General features: G+C 51.8%; 1 protein-coding gene across 4 annotated transcripts in view; it reads right to left on the bottom strand.

Moving 5' to 3' along the window:
* The window catches only part of SYTL4 (synaptotagmin like 4), a 540,572-nt gene that overhangs the window by 493,695 nt on the left and 29,261 nt on the right, over positions 1 to 17,616 (bottom strand). The gene's annotated exons all lie outside the window — the stretch shown is intronic.

The following is a 17,616-nucleotide window of genomic DNA, read 5'->3' as shown; positions in this document are numbered from 1 at the left end:
TAGCTACTAGGTGAAGTAAAATAAATGATGTAGGTTTATTTTTTCCTTTCTTTGCTTATCCGGTTCTGCACAACTTGAAAGCTTTTCAAAGTATCTGGTGTCAGGAGTTACAGTTTAGGTTTGTGGTTTTTCTTTCCCTAGAAATGTTTCTAATATCACAGTGAAGTAGAAAAAGAAAAAACCTGTAGCATAGAAAAAGGAAATGAAGAAATAGGAAAACTGAGAGCAAAATCCCTAGACCATCCAGCCATGAAACATCTACTGCATGATGAGAAAGGGAAGTCGTAAACAGAGAAAAATACAAGTTTTTATATTTAGGGGGGTGTTTGGAAAATAAGACAAAGTATTCAGCTTAGATTTAAACATATTTTTTTCTTTTCATCTCGCAGGAATTCAGTGCCCATTCTCAAGAGGATTTGGAGTAAGGAGATCCTGGCCAGCTCTGCCCATCAGCCCTCTGAGGGCCAAACTTTATTGAGCATCTGCAGGATTGCAGACATCTGTCTGTGTAACTCTGTTAGCACTCTGCACATAATGCAGATAAGAGACCGCTGCTGTGAAATATTGAGTCTTTAGACTATAAAAAACTGTCTTTCTAAGCTGAAATCCAACTTTATTTGTACTCCTGCAATTCCACCCAAGTCAGCAGGGTTTCCTGGCTGTTAGCAAGGGCAGTGTCTGGCATGCTCCTTCCACTGAAGAGGTTAAAGTGCCAAAGAGAGGACAACATCACTCTGAGGAATTCGATAAACTCCTATCACTCAATAGTTTAATTCACTTTTACTGATGCAGCATCTTTTATCAAAGATTACATAATGCTGAATAATCAGGAAGCACAGAGCACAGAGCCAGACAGGCAGTCATAATCAGATTTAGAGCCTGTATTAAAAAGTGACAGGTGCAGGGCTGACTCTCTGCTCCAGCACTGGTGTTGGTTCAGAGGAAGCCCGCTGGACCCACTCCCAATTTCCACAGCCTGCCTGGCAGCAGAGCAGGGGGAAGGGGAGGAGTGGTGGGATGGTGCTGGCTGAAGGTGCCTGAGGAGCCAGGCAGGCACAGTGTGAGCACAGGGCACACAAGGGCTGGAGGCAGCTGCCTCTCCCCAGCCTGCACGGGGCAAGAGCAAGGCAAGGGCAGCCAGCAGCACAGGATGGAGTGCTTGGAAGGGACCTGAAGCATCAGGCACTTCCAAACCTCCCCACAGCCAGGGACACCTTCCTCTATTATCCCAGGCTGCTCCAAGCCCTGTCCAAGCTGTCCTTGAGCACTCACAGAGATGGGGTATCCATGGCCAGGGCTTCCCCACAGAGAATTTATTTCTAATATCTACCTAAATCTGTCCTCTGTCAGCATGCAGCCATTTCCCCTCTCTGTCATTCCATGCCTTTGTTCAAATCCCTCTCCAGCTCTCCTGTAGCCCCTTTAGGTACTGCAAGGGGCTCTAAGGTCTCCCTGGGCCTGAGACATGAAGCAAAAACTGCTGCACGATTCAGGGGGCTGCAATAGTGGTACAGCCTTTTCCCCACCTCACTTGGCTGTGTCCCCCTGGCAGCTGCGGGATCAGACAACAATACTGAGCAGCTTGCTTGATTTAATCCCAGATCTGGCAAGCAAAGATGACCTGAAGGTCTGAAGGGGGCTGCTGATCACCCCCTGAGTGGCTCCCCACAGTGCAGTAGCTCACCTGCACCTGGCAGCCTGTGGGGACACACACATTCCAGCCATGCTGGCTAAATATTTCCCATGCAATCAATTCCAGGGTATAAAACCATCAAACAGGATAACCTTGTGATCAAATGGCCAACAGAGAAAAGTGCTTAATATTACCCACTCCAGATAATGAGCTGCATTTCCAGCTCAGGCCCCAAACACACATCACTGTGCACTAAATGCCCTGCAATTGCCTGCACAACAAGTTAAGCAAAGATTAAAGGCGAGGAGGAGAGAGGAGGGAGGGTAGAAAGTGAAGCAGAAGGAGGTTGGGATGTGTCATTGGCACGTGCAGGAGGTGAGGCAGGGAGCAGCTCAAGTGCAGATCTGTGCTGGACCTGCCCTGAGCATGGGCTTGGCCACCTGCCTGTGGTCCAGACCCTGCTGGACCTGCCCTGGGCATGGTTTTGGCCACCAGACCCTGCTGGACCTGCCCTGGGCATGGTTTTGGCCACCAGACCCTGCTGGCTGTCCCCTCTCAGGTGAGGAACAGACGGCCCCAGGCTCCACAAGCAGTGATGCCACGGATGAATTAAGAGGCAGCCAAGCCTCTCCCTGCAGGAGACCTGCCTGCTGGGGAAGGTTATCCCAGGTGATGGGACAATCTCTGCTCTTTCTGCCCTGCTTACAAGCTGCACATCTTAATTCAGTCTGCGGGTCCCCAATGGACAAACAGATTGTGAAGGTCGGGGAATAAAGACACCTGGGGAAAGACAGAGATGTAGTGAAACACAGCAGTGCAGTGCCTCGAGTCTGAGCAGCTCCACAGATAACAGAGCTCAGCCAGCTCCACACAGCAACACCCATCCCCTCTTTCAAAGCACTCGTGAACAGAGCTGAATCACTTGTTCTGCATTCCTGTCTCTGCTTTTCTCCCCCTTTATTCCTGCCTGCTCCTTAGTCTGCTGCTGACCCCACACAAGGGGTCAGAGACCCTGCAATTCTTGCAGCACAAGCTGGGTACCTGGCACTGGCAGGATGCTGACAGCTGCCAGGCATTCATCTGCCTTTACCCTGAGCCACAAGGCTCCTTCCCAGCACACCCACAGGCAGGAACGTTTCTGGGATATCCAGCCCCTGCTGCAGCACTGAGCATCAGCTGGGGGATCTCAGCAGCATTCCTCAGCTGCTGCAATTTGTCCTGGCTCCAGAGCTGCCAATGGAGATGCAGCAGCAGCTGAGGTGCAGCCAGGGGGCTGATGGGCTCCAGCTCCATCCCACCAAGGTGCCCACACCAGGGAATCTGGCTCTGCTTCCTCACTGCTCTTGGCTCTGGCATTTCAGCACTGCCTGCCCTCATCCCACACCCAGCAATGGGCAGCCCAGCACCAGTCCTGGTGCACTCCCCTCCTCTCCAGCATCCCCTGCCACTTCTGCAACTGCAGACACAGGAAAACTGCAGAAAGCACCCATCAAAGCCCCAGCTCTGCCCCAGCACTGCCACGTGGGTTATTTTCACCCATCAAACTGAGATTCACACGTTGTGCTCCCCCATCTGCACTGCCTGCAGTGAGCTCCATGTTCCTGCACAGGTGAGCAGTGGTGTTTGAGCTGGGGCTGTCAGGGAGTCATTCATCACATAACATTACCTGGGAGAGAAGGCAGAAAAAGCTAGAAAAATGTCCAACAATTGCTGCAATTATGTCCTCTTGAAATGGCTACACGGTGTCAGACAAGGGCTGGCATTTCTTATCACAACTGAACCTGGGTGGATGCTGTTCCAAGCCAGTGATTAATAGTCTGCAAGGATTTGTTTTGGCATGGTGGGGAAAAAAAAATGAGTACAGTGTCTCAGAAAGATGCCAGATGGATGGACTGGAGCAGAGCCCCCCAGCGTGCTGCAGAGCAAGGGCTTGCTCCCTGTTTGTGGGGTAACAGCATCCTGGCAGCAGCTCCTGCTGCTGTCCCACCCTGCTCGAGCTGCTCCCAGCCCCTGGCAGAGCAGGTGGGGTGCTGCATGCAAAGGGCAGCTGCAGGCAGGTTGCTGGCTCTGCTCTCCTGCAGCTCTGGCATGTGGAGGCAGCCTTGTCACCATCCCTGCATCAGGTGCAACTCCACAAGTTTCTGGGCCTCATCTCCAACAGGAGTGCCCTGACCAGGCTTTTGTTCTGCAGCCCAGGCTGCTCTTCCTGCCCTTCCCCAGCAGGCAGCACTCATTTGTTCTGGGATGAGGAGACATCCCCATGTAGGCAGCCAAAACAGCAGGTGCTGCTCCAGCAGGGAAGGGCACAAAGCGTGGTCTGGTCCCTCGAGAGGCCACCCAGCTGCCCTGGAGCAGGGGGACAGGGTGCCCAGCCTTGTCCCCTGAGCCCTGGGACAACATGCCAGCACAGCCAGCATGGACCCTGTCCTTCAGAGGAGGGAGGTGGCAGCAGAACCCGTCCAGCATCTCACATCACTCACCCCTCTGGCAGGGAAGAGGCAGATCTTGGCTGTCTGTGCCATCAGGTGCCAACTCTGAGTGTCTGCTGGTGCCAACAGATCCTGATTGTGGGGCTCAGGATAAAAGTGAGCCCAGCTGGGCCACAAGATATATTGTTTGGATCAGGCTGAGAATCACTTATGCAGTGTTTTATTAACCATAATGTATGGCTGTGCTTGCTAAAATGAGTAATAATCTTGTTTAAGGGCTCACTCCTGAATCACACAGTGTTGTTGCCAATGCTGCAAACTTTGCTCACTGCTCTGCAGGTCAGATTCTGTCCTGGAGCAAGTGATACCCTGAACAGAAGACCACAAATCAGACAGAAGCAGCTTTCTGCCTTCTTTTGGTAAGAAACAGAGATAATATGACAGGTAGCATCTTCCATCTCCCAGTCCCTCTGATTTTCACACTTCATCTCATCTCAGTCCATCAGCAGTGCTGTCTCACCCAGCACTTACCCAGCCTGCTGCTCCACATCCAGCTTGGGTGTTTCCCTGGGACAGAGCTCTGCCTGAGTAAATGGTTGGTGGCTAATGGAAGGAAATAGAGGGAAAAGTAATTTACATCAGCTAAGCATTCTGCACACTGTTATTTTGTGATCATCTATAATTTTGATCTATTAACAGCAAAAGGTGCATCTGTTCCCTGGGTTCATCTTGTTTACAGGTGAAGTAAACAAGACCAAGAGGCTGGTCTGCTGTCTGAGGGAGATTTTGTATTTCTGCAGGCATGAGTCAGCCCTGAAAGGGAGGGTGCTGTGTGGGAGGGACAGCAGCCCCTTTAAAGCAAGCCTGGCTCTGATATGTGACACACTCAGGAGGAGCCAGGAGCCAGCACAGCCATCCCCAGCCCTGGAGAAGGAGCAGGGGAGGCAGCAGCCAGCCAGAGCCCAGGCTTGGCACCACTGCAGGATCCCAGAGAAACCATTGCCTGGAGCTCTCCCTCTCTCCTCCTGACACTTCTCTTCCCCCAGCAGACAGTGATGAGACAAGGGGAAATGGTTTTAAATGGAGAGGAAAGATTTAGATTAGGATTTCTTTACTCAGAGGGTGGGGAGGCTGTGCCCCATCCCTGGAAGTGTCCAAGACCTGGATGGAAGAGGAGGATGTGGGCAGCATCGTCCAGCGGCGGGGGGTTGGAATGACATGAGTTTAAGGTCCTTTCCCATCCTTTCTGTGACGCCCTGGTTCTCCACACGGCGTCCAGGAGCCTCCATCAGCCCAGCCGTGACTGTCACCGGGGCACCGAGCCCTCCTGCAGCCAGGGAGCAAACCAGCATCAGCCTTAGGGGAAAAGCAGCAATTACAGCCCAGCCCCTGCGCCAGAACTACGTGATACCCTAGGTGAAAACACACCCCACCTGCCCTCATCAGTCACTTTAATTAGCCAGTTAATCAGCTGTCGGCGCTGTGGAGCCAGGGATGGCACTGGGTGACAGCTGAGGGTCCCGAGGGGACAGCCAGCAGCTGGAGACCCCGCAGCCCCGGCAGGGCACCCCTGAGCCGGGTTTAAGCTCGGGGGGTGCAGGTGGGGGCTCAGCTGTGCTTCCATCCATGGGGGAAGCAGGATCAGATTTCCAGCCCCGGGAATGAGGGCACAGCTCGCTGAAATTCCGTCTGTCCTGGTCAACAAAGCCTCGAGCAAACCCTGCACTCTGGGATGGGATGGGATATAGGGATGGGATATAGGGTGGGATGGGATAATGGGATGTAGGGATGGGAAAATGGGATGGGATATAGGGATGGGACATAGGGATGGGATGGGATAATGGGATGAGATGGGATATAGGGATGGGATGGGATGGGATGGGATGGGATGGGATGGGATGGGATGGGATGGGATGGGATGGGATGGGATGGGATGGGATGGGATGGGATGGGATGGGATGGGATGGGATGGGATGTACTGCACACAGCCCTGCTCAGCCTCTGCAAACAGCACAGCAAAGCACACTAGCACTAATTAGGTCTTTTGCAGTGCACACAACGCCATGGGGACCAACCCTGTTTAATGCCAGCTGCTTGCCCACCCCTCAGGGAGCCTCCTTTAAGCTCTGCTCTCTCCCAGGCCCAGGAGCACGTTTTCCCTTCTCTGGCTGCTGCCAGCAGCACAGGCAGCTGTCCCCTGTTTCTGTCCCTACTCCTGTTCCCTGTTTCTGTCCCTGTCAACTTCTCCTGTCCAGTTTGTGTCTCCTGTTTCTGTCCCCTGTTGTCCTCCCCCAGGGGATGCTCCTGCCTGCACCTGGAACAGTCTCCCCGGGATTTTGAATAAGACCCCTATCTCAAGGAACCACAGCCACCAGCAGCAGCTCTGCCCCGCGGGTTCTGGCTGCTCCTGTCACTCCAGCACTGAGATTTTCATGGCTTTGGGCTCTGCAGAGCAGCAATGGACAGAGCTGGTGTAGGTATTCAGCAAATTTGCAGCAAACAGCTTATTGGAAACATTTAGCCCTCTTTCTGTTCATTAACGAAGTTCAAACATACTTTGATTTTCTTCATATTTGCTCATTATGTGAAATTGCAGGGGGATGCTTTAATGGGATGTTCTGGAGCAGGGACAGCCTGCCCGTTGTTCCAAGGCAAGCAGCAGCCTCAGCACGTCCCTGCTCTGTGGGATGGAAACCTGGCAAGGATTCAGGTCCTTCCAGCAGCCCCAGAGCTCCCTCCCCTTCGGCAGCTCTGCTCCAGACGCGGCAGCCTTTTCAAAGGGATCGCAAACACCGGCGCGGCTCTGATGGAAACAAATTCCCCCCAGTCTGAGTCACACCCCAGGGCAGCAGCTCTGGCCAGGATCACATCTCCCTGCTGCTCTGGGCACGCTGTCATGGCACAGCAGCCCTGGAGCATCCTCCAGGGCAAGAGGGGACACCCCCCACCAAAGTGTTCCCTGTGGTGGGAGCACACATCCTCCACCCCCACAGCAATTCCTGCATGGATAACAGAGCTCCCACACGGGCCAAGGCAAGGCAGGGCAGGGCCTTGGGATCTGTCCTTCCCCTGCTGCTTCATCTCTCACCTGGGCCAGCAGCTCTGAGGTGACCCTGGCTGCTGTGACCAGCTGAGAGGCTGCAGGGCAGGACACAAACCCCTCCTTTATCCCATTACACCAGGGAGTGCAGGTGCCACTGCTGCACCTCCCAAAGTGCAGAGGGGGTCCCCAGCTGGGTGTGACCAGGTGAGAGGCTGCGGGGCAGGACACAAACCCCTCATTTATCCCATTACACCAGGGAGTGCAGGTGCCACTGCTGCACCTCCCAAAGTGCAGAGGGGGTCCCCAGCTGGGGCAGGAGCAGCCACCACAGGGCTCTTCCAAACAAGGCACCAGCAAAAGGGTTTGTGTCACTGCTCCCAGTCACCACCAAAACCCCTGCAGGCTGAATATTCCAGACCTGCTGTGACATTGGGGTTACTTCACACACGTTGCACAATCCCAGTTTATTTTGGGAATTACACGGTGATGGATAGCTAGATGTAAGAAAAGGCCATTAAATGCTATAAAAAGCTGCAGAGTCTTCCTGACTGCTCTGTGCTCTGTGACAAACCATCTGCTTCTCCTGCACCTCCCTTTGTTTATCCTGCTCGGCTCAGCTGAAATTAAAATTGACAAAAGCAATTTCTCCCGATCAAGTTAGAAAGATAAGGAGAGAGGCTGCTGCACACAGTGCCATAGAAACCTGGGCTCCTCCAGCACTTCTTCCTCCTCCTGTGCTGCAGCTCAGCCTCTGAAGTGAAGTGCCCAGCTGCAGGGGAATATCCCCCACTCCCACCAAAGGGGAAACACAGATGGATTTAGCCACAGGAGATCCATCCCACAAACACAGCACTGAGAAGGAGTTTTGTTTCATTCCTGCTCCCGTCCCCTCCCCTTGGATTCAGAAGTACAAAGTGGCCCCTTTGATTAGAAAAGCACATTTGGATGAATTTGGAATTATTTCCCATTTGAGGGAAAGGAAGGGGAAAGGCAACATATTTTCTTGGAGAACATTTCTGGGGCGTTTGAGAACCTTCTAGTTCATATTTACACTGCTAAAGCACTTTTCAGATCAAAGCACTCTGAAAAATATGAGTCCAGGCTGCAGGCACAGCTGTAGCTCAGCTCTGCCACCAAGCCCCCAGGATTCAGTCCCACACCTCGCAGGGGGTTCAGAAGCTGAAGGATGGAGGAGAGCCCCTCATCCCCTCCTGGCACCTCTCCTCAAAGGGCTGGGGTTCAACATTCCCCCTTCAGCCCAGCAGGGGCATCTCCTGAAAGCCATTTGCATCCCAGAGCTCTGCTCTGCTCAGGCAGAGCCAGGAGCCCGAGGCAGGGAGTGCAGCTTTAAAAGATGAGGGACCTTCATATTTCTACATCCAATTTCTTTAGACATGTTAATAGCACGGGGCCTTTTTTCTCTGAGATGCAGGAGCAGCTGCTCAAGTCTCCACTGAATTAAGCTAAGGGCAAGTTTTACGTTTTGAAGAGAGGGTTTTTTTGGGTCTGGTATTTTTCTTTCAAAGCTGAGAGCAAAGAAAGACATCACAAAAACATCAAGCTGCAAGACATGCCATTTTCCCTGTGCTGGTATAACTCAGGAACTGCTGAACAAAACCACAGTCCATGTTCCTGACAAATTCCCCAGTGGGCTGAGTAAAGGCTGGAGAAATTCCACCCCAGAAGGTGATTACTTTCTTTATTTTTTTTTCCTTCCTGAAGTTATTAGAGTGGCAGGAAGGCCTTTCAGCAGAAGCAGCTTGGATCAGAGGAGCAGCAGCCCTGTGGAGTTCAGTGCATGGGCTGCAGGTACCAGCGTGGGCAGGGAAAGGGGAGGGGACAATCAGATGTCACTGCCCTTCTACTCACTGAATTCACATGTGGAAACCTCCAGGGGCAAAGAGGAGGGTCAGGGTCAGGGTTAGGGTCAGGATTTAGGGTCAGGGTCAGGTTCTGGGTTAGGGTTAGGGGCACTCTAGGTGGGAGCAGGAGCCTCACTTACACAGACTGCACCTTTTGTAGGCATCCATGGCTCCTTGGCCATGTCAGAGCAAAGAAAATCTCCCTCAGCTCAGGTGAAGGGGAGCAGACGGTGCCTTGGTTCCCAGCCAGCTCTCAGCCTCCTCCCTCTATTGTCCTGCAGTTTCTTAGGAAGTGCTGTCCTCACAGCTGGAAGAGGCACCACAGTCCTGCAGCCAGAGCTTCTGGCACTCCCTGCCAACAGTTAATCAAGATCCATCAAGTGCTGTGATTGCATTACACATCAAGGGGCAGATAATGCAGATAAACCCCTCTGCAGGAGGGGCCAGAACAGAGTGACCAGCCAGCAAATCAATGGAGCCATTCTGGATTTGCATAGGATGCATTACCTTAGGATCTGGAGCTGCTCCTGGGTTTGTCCAGGATAAGCAAGATTAGATCTTGATCAATTCCAGGCTTACTGGGGCTAAGCAAGATTAGACCACAATCAGCCCATGAATCGATCATATAATTTGTCACTACTGTGCTTGGGAAAATGATTCCCCCATGCAGGTGACAGAGGCTGCCCTGGCTGAGGGGGTGGCACTGCCAGCCCTGCTCCCCTTGCAGTGTTCATTAGATGTGTCACTCACCCAGCACTGCCATTGTTTTCTGTGATAATGTACTTAAAATTCAGCAGCTCACTCTTCCCCACATTTAAATAGGAACAGAGATTTACTCCAGGGCATGTATTTTGCATTAAAGTAGCATTCTAGGAGCTGGAGTAAGGATTCACCTGGCTCCTCGTTTCTCAGGCTCCCACCCAGCCAGGGGCAGAGGGACCATGGCACACACAGAGAATGGGGAATGATCCACAGCAGCGCTGCTGACAGCATCTGCTGGCACCAGCCAGTGCCAGGTGGTGCTTTGGTGCCTGGGAGAGGGACCTGACTTCATCTAGACCTTGCTAAGTTCCCTGGGATTTAAAGGGTTTGATTATTATAATGACTGATTGGGTTTTTGGTTTCGGGGTTTTTTTTGCTTCAGCTGCTTTTTATGCATCCCTGACTGAAGGAGTTAGAAGGAATCAAAGACTTCCAAAGTTTCTGGCAGCTCTGGGGCCACTGCAAGCAGGGAAGAGATGGAAGAACTCTCCTGGCCACTGAAGTCTCCTCAGGGAGCAGTGGGAAGTTATTTCTGCAATATTGCAGCTGAAGGAGAGGAATGAAATGCTGCTGCTCTGTGGGCTGGGCAGGGAGCAGGGCAGGATATTGCCCTGGAAATGCTCCTGGCAGCAAGCTGAGCACCAGCCAGGGAAACTCCAGGCACAAACCTTCTGCCCTTTGCTCCATCAGCAGGACCTTCTGTCTGTGCCTTTCCTCTGCCTTGTCCCTCCTGTGCAAGGCAGGGTCACTTCCAGCTGCAGGGACAAGTGGCTCTGCTCAGGAGCACTGAACCCAGCTTGATTTGTTCAGTGTGACGAGTCCAGTGCTTGGTTTTTCTCCACCCAAGCAAACACCAATCCCCACACCAGAGACACCCCACAGGGAGCCCACCAATCCCCCACACCTTCACCCCAGGGCCTCACAGGAACAGCAGCATATCTCCCAGAAAACTGCACCTGCACACCCTCCACCGTGGGCAGGAAAAGGCTGCTCCTACACAGCTGAGGAAAGGCAGGAGCTGCTTGCCCTGCTGGCAGGGAGGGGATTCTGAGCCCCTGAGGGCCCCATGAGGGCAGGAGGTGAGAGCAAGCACCAGCATCCCTATGGATGACCCACCCCTGCAGGGCAAAATTGATTTTTTTGCATTAATCTATTTGCAGATTTGGAGTTGAGCTGGCTTTAGGTGCTATTTAAGCTGCTTTCCCTGTGCCTCACATTCAGCATTTGCATGGTGGGATTAAATCAGATGGGGGAGCAGGAGCAGAGGTACAAGCACCTGAAACCTGCACACCCAGAGCAGGGTCTGACCCCTCCCTCCTGCCTCCCCTGCCAGGGGAGCAGCCAAGGAGCCCCAAAAGCTTCAGGATGCACTGGAGGGTCAGAGCCCAGCAGCCTGAGGTGCTCCAGCCCAGCAGGACCCTCCAGCAGAGATCCTTCATGCTCTGGAAAAAGCTCAGTGAGGAGGATTTCTCCTCTCTGTCATTAACCTGACATAATGTCTTTCCTGCTGGCAGCTTTCAGGCTCAGCAGGTTTGTTATAAAATTCATTATCAGATATTGCAATCACAGTCACCTTTATTGGGCTCTGCATTTACAATAATTAGGCCAATAAACACTGATTTATAAAAATGACAAACAGGAACTCCCAGTAAGCAAGAAAAATGTGCTTTCTTTAGCGAGCAGTTTCTCACAGGACAAAAAAAATATTGTGGAAAGGTAGAAACCAATCACTGCAAGTGACAGCAAAGTAAAGCAGAATCTCCTGGGAATTTCCACATCAGCAGGGACAGAGCCAGGGTCCCTTCCAAGGGCTGCAGACCAGGGAGCAGGAGAGATGGAGGTGCAATGGGAAGAGAAGATCACAGCAGGTGGCACAGAGAGAGGAAGAGCAAGGAGGGGGCAGCAGGAACCAGGAGGGAGAGTGGGAACAAAGCAAGAGCAGGGAGAAAAATCCAACAGAAGGGAAAGCACCTTGGCAGGGAGGGAGTGAAAAAATAGCCTGCCAGGTATAGCAAGGGGAGAGCAGAGCAGTAGAAGAGTGTGAGATGGAGCTTCAAGCCTTAATGTCATGGAAAAAATGAGAGAGAGGGAGGTGTTACCTGAGAGAGAGAGGGCACTGCAGATGCTCTCTGCATTGCCAGGTGCTCCCAAGGCACTGGGGATGTCTCTGTGGGGCACAGCCAGGCTGGGACAGTGACCTGAGCCCCCAGAGCAGAGCCTGGGGGTGCAGGGTGAGGCAGACACACCCCACACAGCACAGGTGGGTGTGAGAGTGTCCCAGAGCCTCACAGAGTGAAGGAAAGGGCAGAGCTGCAGGGGAAGGAGCTGTGGGACACACAACGGGGGCAAGCAGCCCTCCTGGGGACAGGGAGACCCTCAGCAGGGCAGTGCCCTGGCACTCTGGCAGCCCCAGAGGGCAATAGGTGTGTCACCCAGGTCCCAGGGACAGCCCAGCTCTGTGCCCATGGGCTGGCAGCCCTCCCTGGCAGCAGTGCCACGGTGCAGCAGCACCAATATGCTCATTGTGTCCCCTCTGCACCCCCTTGGCAGCCCATCTGCCACCACACATGGCTGGGAGAGGCAGAGAGGAGGCAGAACAGGAGGATGAGGAGGAGGAGGAAGAGGAGACCATCCCCTGCCTCACAGCCCAGCCTGGTACAGCAGCAGGGATGAGCAGTGCCCACCCCCTGACCCACAGTTCCCACCTCACCTGTGTGCACCAGAACCTCCTCCCACCTCTCTTTCCCACCTTTCCCGTCTGTGTTTCCCCCTGCTGAGCCTCAGCTGTCGGTGGCTGAGCCCACTCTGCCAGCCGAGGGCACACCCCAAACCCCCCCATCCCCTGCGGGCAGTGAGCAGGTTGGCTCCAGCCCCCTTCACTCAGGAGAACACCTGATGCCCCAGAAACAAGCATGGTTGTGAGGAGTGCCCCTTCTGGGACCCCCAGCTGCCAGGGAACAGCCAGAGGGGAGCCAGCAACAGCTGAGGAGCCCCAGAACTCCTGGGGCTGCAGAGCCTCCCATCACTTTGTTCTACTCGAGGCAGACGTGGGCAATCATGCTGACTTTGGTTCGTTTTATTTATTTTATTGATTTTTAAAATAGCTGCTTTTTTCCAAAAGGGCCCTGGGGCTGTGAACAGCTTGACTGTACATGTGAGAGCTGGGAAAGAGGCAGCAGCAGAGCTGGAGGTGCAGGGAAACAGGTGAGGCTGCATGGAGAGCTCACTGAGAAAGAGCCAGGCAAACCCCCACGTCCTGAGCCTCAGCATCTCCCCAGAGCCTCAGTGCACCCAGGGGATCTGGGGATTCACCTCCCACCCCTGGGCTGCAGCTGCCTGTGCTCTCAAAGGACAGGGGAAAATGCTGTTTGCATCATCACTGGGCAATTAATGGTAAAAACCATCAATGGGAGATTTAATGACAGTCATACAAAAATTAACTGTGTTGAAGCTCTTTAGTTTAATGGATCCTTTCTCGATTAGTAGCATGTGGAAATAATCTCAACTCTTTCTTTACTTGCTTTAGACTAAACAATATTAGTGCAGGTGTCAGGTGACAGTAAAACAAGGCAGGAGACACTGTGGTACTGCACTGATTCAGAGGGCAGTGTTCAGTGTGTTAACATTAAACACTTTAGGTTTGCTAAGCAGTTATTGATAAAAGGCTGGTTATCCTCTTCACACAATCCCAGAGCAATGCACTCCCTTTTACCAAAATTTTTCTTCTCCCTGTAGGTTTCCCCTGCCAAGTTCTCATCTGAGGTGAGACACCTGCCTGGCAGTTCCTCAGGTGTGCCCTGGTGCCTCTCCCAGTGCTGAGGAGTTTATTGCTGGTACCCAGAGCATCCCTGCATCCTGCACTGCACCCCACACCTGCAGCACCACACCTGCACCTCTCTGAGCAGCCAGGCCAGCCTCAGCCACCTCAAAATTGCCTGCTGCTAATGAAGGAGGCTGGCAATTAACTGCTGCCAGCAGTGTTGGCATCACTCCCAGCATCTGTCTGCTGCAGGAGCCCAGGAGCACCCTGTGCTGGCTGGGGGTGATGGGCCACAGGGGAGATCCCTGCAGGGCAGGGGGGACACCAGCCCATCACCCAGGTTATCCTCTGCTTGCTCTTGCACATCCCAGAGGAGCTGCAGACTATTCCTTAACAACCCTCCAACTATTTTAATAAAAGGCTTTTCAGTGCAGCACCAACACACACGGAGCTTTCAATTACATTTTAGCTGTCCCAGTAGGAAGCAGCTCTTTATTGGGAAAAGTGACTTACAGTAGTGCAGGATTATGGGTTTGGTCTTTGCATTACAGGTATCCAAAGCCTGAAAAGAAAAACTGCTCAGCACACATTCCATAGCTGAGCTCAGCCTCGTGCACAGGGAAGCATTTTGGAATAAGTGAAGTGTTTGAAGTAGAGCTGTGCAGTCATCTGGTAGAACAGAGACATGAAATTGTTATTTATCAAGATGAAGCTGGCATTTGGATAAAATTCTCCAGCTCTGTTAATAACTCCTGTTGATGAGGGAGCTTGGGAGCAGCTGTCCCTGGAGCTGGCAGGAGTGGGGCTGTTCATGGGCTCTGAGCAAGGCAAGCACATTTCTGCTGCAATAACTTTCTGGGCTCCTCCATCAGAACGGCCACCACGAATTTATCTCTTTCTGTTCTCTCCCAAACCTTTGTCAGTTTTGAGTAATTGGCTGTGAGCAGCAGCTGCTGGAGTGCCACACGGCCACGTGCATCTCCAGCATGAACTCCAACTCCCTGAGCAGTTTCATCACCATGATTAAGTTTCTTAACTTGAATCAAGGATGTCTCTGGAGTTCCCTACGACGATGTGAACTTAAGATAAACAATGAATGATGAATTGGCCAATTACTGAAACCTCCCCTACTGAAACCCTCGGCTGAGGCCGCGTGGCTGGTTGATAAGAGGAGGCACAAGTCCTCTCATCTGGCAAATGGTACCAAAAATTGGGCAGTTTGAAGCAAAGGCAGTTCTGGGTAATCAGGCACTGGCTGATGAGCACCTTTCTTTTGTATGGGATTTTTCCCTTTCTCTGTTTGCTCTCCATGATGCTGGAAGTGGAGACAGTCCTGGGCTGCCTGGTGGTGCTGCACATCTTCTGGGGTAAGGAAGCCTTTCCTGGGAGACCACCCAAATGAGACTCTATAAGTCTGTCAGCAGTCTGGTATCACTTAATGGGTGCAGCTGCAAAGGGAAACAGACAGCACAGCTGAGGATGGAGGGAAAAGCACCTTGGAGCAGGGATGCAGCACTGGAGCAGGGATGCAGCACTGGAGCAGGGATGCAGCACTGGAGCAGGGATGCAGCACTCCAACCATGCTGTGAGTCCAACCATGCTGTGAGTCCAACCATGCTGGCAGTCAGCATTCTGGTCATGCTTGGGGCTGAAGCATCAAAAAGAGCAAATCAAGAGGCATTTTCCCTGCTGAGAGGCCTCCCAGTGGCAGCCAGGGAGCAGGGCCCCAGTGCAGGGGGGCACAGTGGGGTCCCTGGGCTCTGCTGCTCCTCTGGCTCCATCCAGGAGCAGGTGTCACCCCTGCCAGCAGTGAGAGCTGCACAGCTCCACGTGCCACAGTAAATGATATGATTTACTTACTACCTATGGAATTGCCCAATTAATTCACTATCCACATTAATATTATGGCTCATTTTTAACTTTACTGTCTCCATCGTTCCAATTTAGTGCTGCTCAGAGATGCTGCCTCTGACCTTAATGGGTTTTTCATTATAACAAAGAGCACAATATTAATCACAAGGGGTTTTCAGCTGGAGGTTGCTGCCCAAACCCCCTTGCTTTGAGGAGCTGCTTCTTAGTGGTTTGGGGACCCCTTTTATTTCTGCCAGTCTGCTCAGCCCTGCTCACACCGTGTACAATCCTTTGTGCTGTCCAGGAGGAATTTTGTGGTATAACATTTCCAGGCACAGAGATTTTCTGCAGCAGTCAAGCTATGCTGCAGACATGATAGATTTTTCTGGGCAAATTGGAACAAGGAGTAGAAAACCAAGGATGCACCAGTCATAGCCAATGAGCCTCCTATTGTCCTGTATAAAAATCAAATGCCTTTTAATCATTTCAAATGTTCTTCTGGGTATCAATTAGTCACACATTAATATCAGTATTGCTTCTCTTCCTCAGTTCACATCAGATTAAATTCTCCCCTGTCATATACACTCGCTCTCATTAGCTTTGTGGAAAATTAGCAATTGTTCCGTCTCCATTGGCATTGATGGAAGATTTTCATCAGCTTTTTATACAGAGAACCTGCTTGTCATCTTAAGGACACTGAGGGGTTTTCCCCCAAAATTGCTGTCTTTCCATTAAAAGTACTTTTTTTTTTTTTTTTCCCCTCTGAAACCCTGAAGTCTGAACCAAACCACTGGGGAATGGGGGAAAATAAACTCAACATTTTCCCTGAGTGTTACCCTGCATTTTCTGTCCCCCTTTTCACCCCAAATATCTGTCTCCTTGTCAGGAATCAGTGCCTGTGCTCCCCCCCTGTCCCCCAGCCCTCCTGTGCCCAGTTTTCAGGATCAGCAGGCCAAGGGCTCCAGCCCAGCCACAGGCTCCCCCACAGCCCCCAGCCACCCTGGCCTCTCCATCCCCAGCCCTGCCAGTGCTGGAAGGGGCCTGTGATATTTATTGAGTTTTATTAACTCCCAGCCCTGGGAGCTCCTCACCTCATTCACACACCCGATTCCTGATGGAGTTACAGTGATTGCCATTAAAAAAACTTGACATTTACCTTACAACAGTAATAAAATAATAATGCTTAATTTGGTTTATGAGTGGTATTTGCAGTGTTTCCTGTGCCTTGAGTGGGGGATATGGTGAAGATCTGCTGATCAATTATGTCTGCTTAGCAGCACTGCTGTAATTCTTTCCTGTAATCAGAACCATCTTTCAGTAGAGCTGCTCCAAAGTTTTCCTCTGAAACTCTAATTTTGACAAGAAAAGAAAATGTTTTCAAATACTTGAGTTTCCAGTGAATAACAAAAGCTTCCGAGATGGAACTTTCTGGTGGGAACTGGAGACAGACAAACCTGCACAGATTTGCTGCATTTAGATTTCCAGAACCTCTCAGATGTTTTCAAAGGCTGCCTGAGATTGCTTGCCATTACAAAGGGGTTTTGTTCTCCTCCAAATAACCTCGTCAGGATGATTCCCTTCTGTTATTGCCATCTCAGAGATGTGAACCCCTTCCAGTGTGTTCTACACCCCTGGCCCTGCTGAGGGGCTGTGGGCTGAGGAGCTGCTGCTGCCCTGGAGCCCAAAGCCCTTTGCAGGGAGCAGCTGCACAGCAGGGCACAGCCCCAGCTCTCCCCAAGCCATTCAGCATCTCCACTGCTGTCCCTGCAGGATTTACCCCAGGCTGCAGGCAGCAGCATCCCAATGCTCACAAAGCCAGTGCCAGACCTGCTAAAAGCAATTTCTTTCTCCATTTCTCATCCTGAGCAAAATTCGATGTGGATTTTCTTTTTTCAGTGCAATTTTAATTAGTGCATGATGCATTTTGGGTTTTTATTAGAGTAAACAGCTTGGAAAAAAAGTCCATGCCAGCTCTTCTACACCAGGGAGCCTCATCCTGTTCAGACTAGAAACCTCACACCGGATTTCTGAAAGCCTTTCTTGAGATGGGTTCATTTCCATGAAGAAATGCTACGATTTCAACAAACGGAAATTTTTGAGCATAGAAAAAAGAGGAAAAAAAAAGTAGTCAGGAAATTCCTGGTGTCAGGCTGACTTTGGGGTAAGACACGTGTGCACAGCCATGCACACCCTGCTCATGTGTCTGCACACATTGCACACACCCGTGTGGGCACACACGAGTCCCCTGACATTCCTGTGTCCCTGCCATTCCTGTG

Source organism: Erithacus rubecula, assembly GCF_903797595.1.
Source record: "Erithacus rubecula genome assembly, chromosome: 15".
Classification (NCBI taxonomy): domain Eukaryota; kingdom Metazoa; phylum Chordata; class Aves; order Passeriformes; family Muscicapidae; genus Erithacus; species Erithacus rubecula.
The sequence above is the reverse complement of the archived record's forward strand: the minus strand, read 5'-3'. Positions and strand labels throughout refer to the sequence as shown.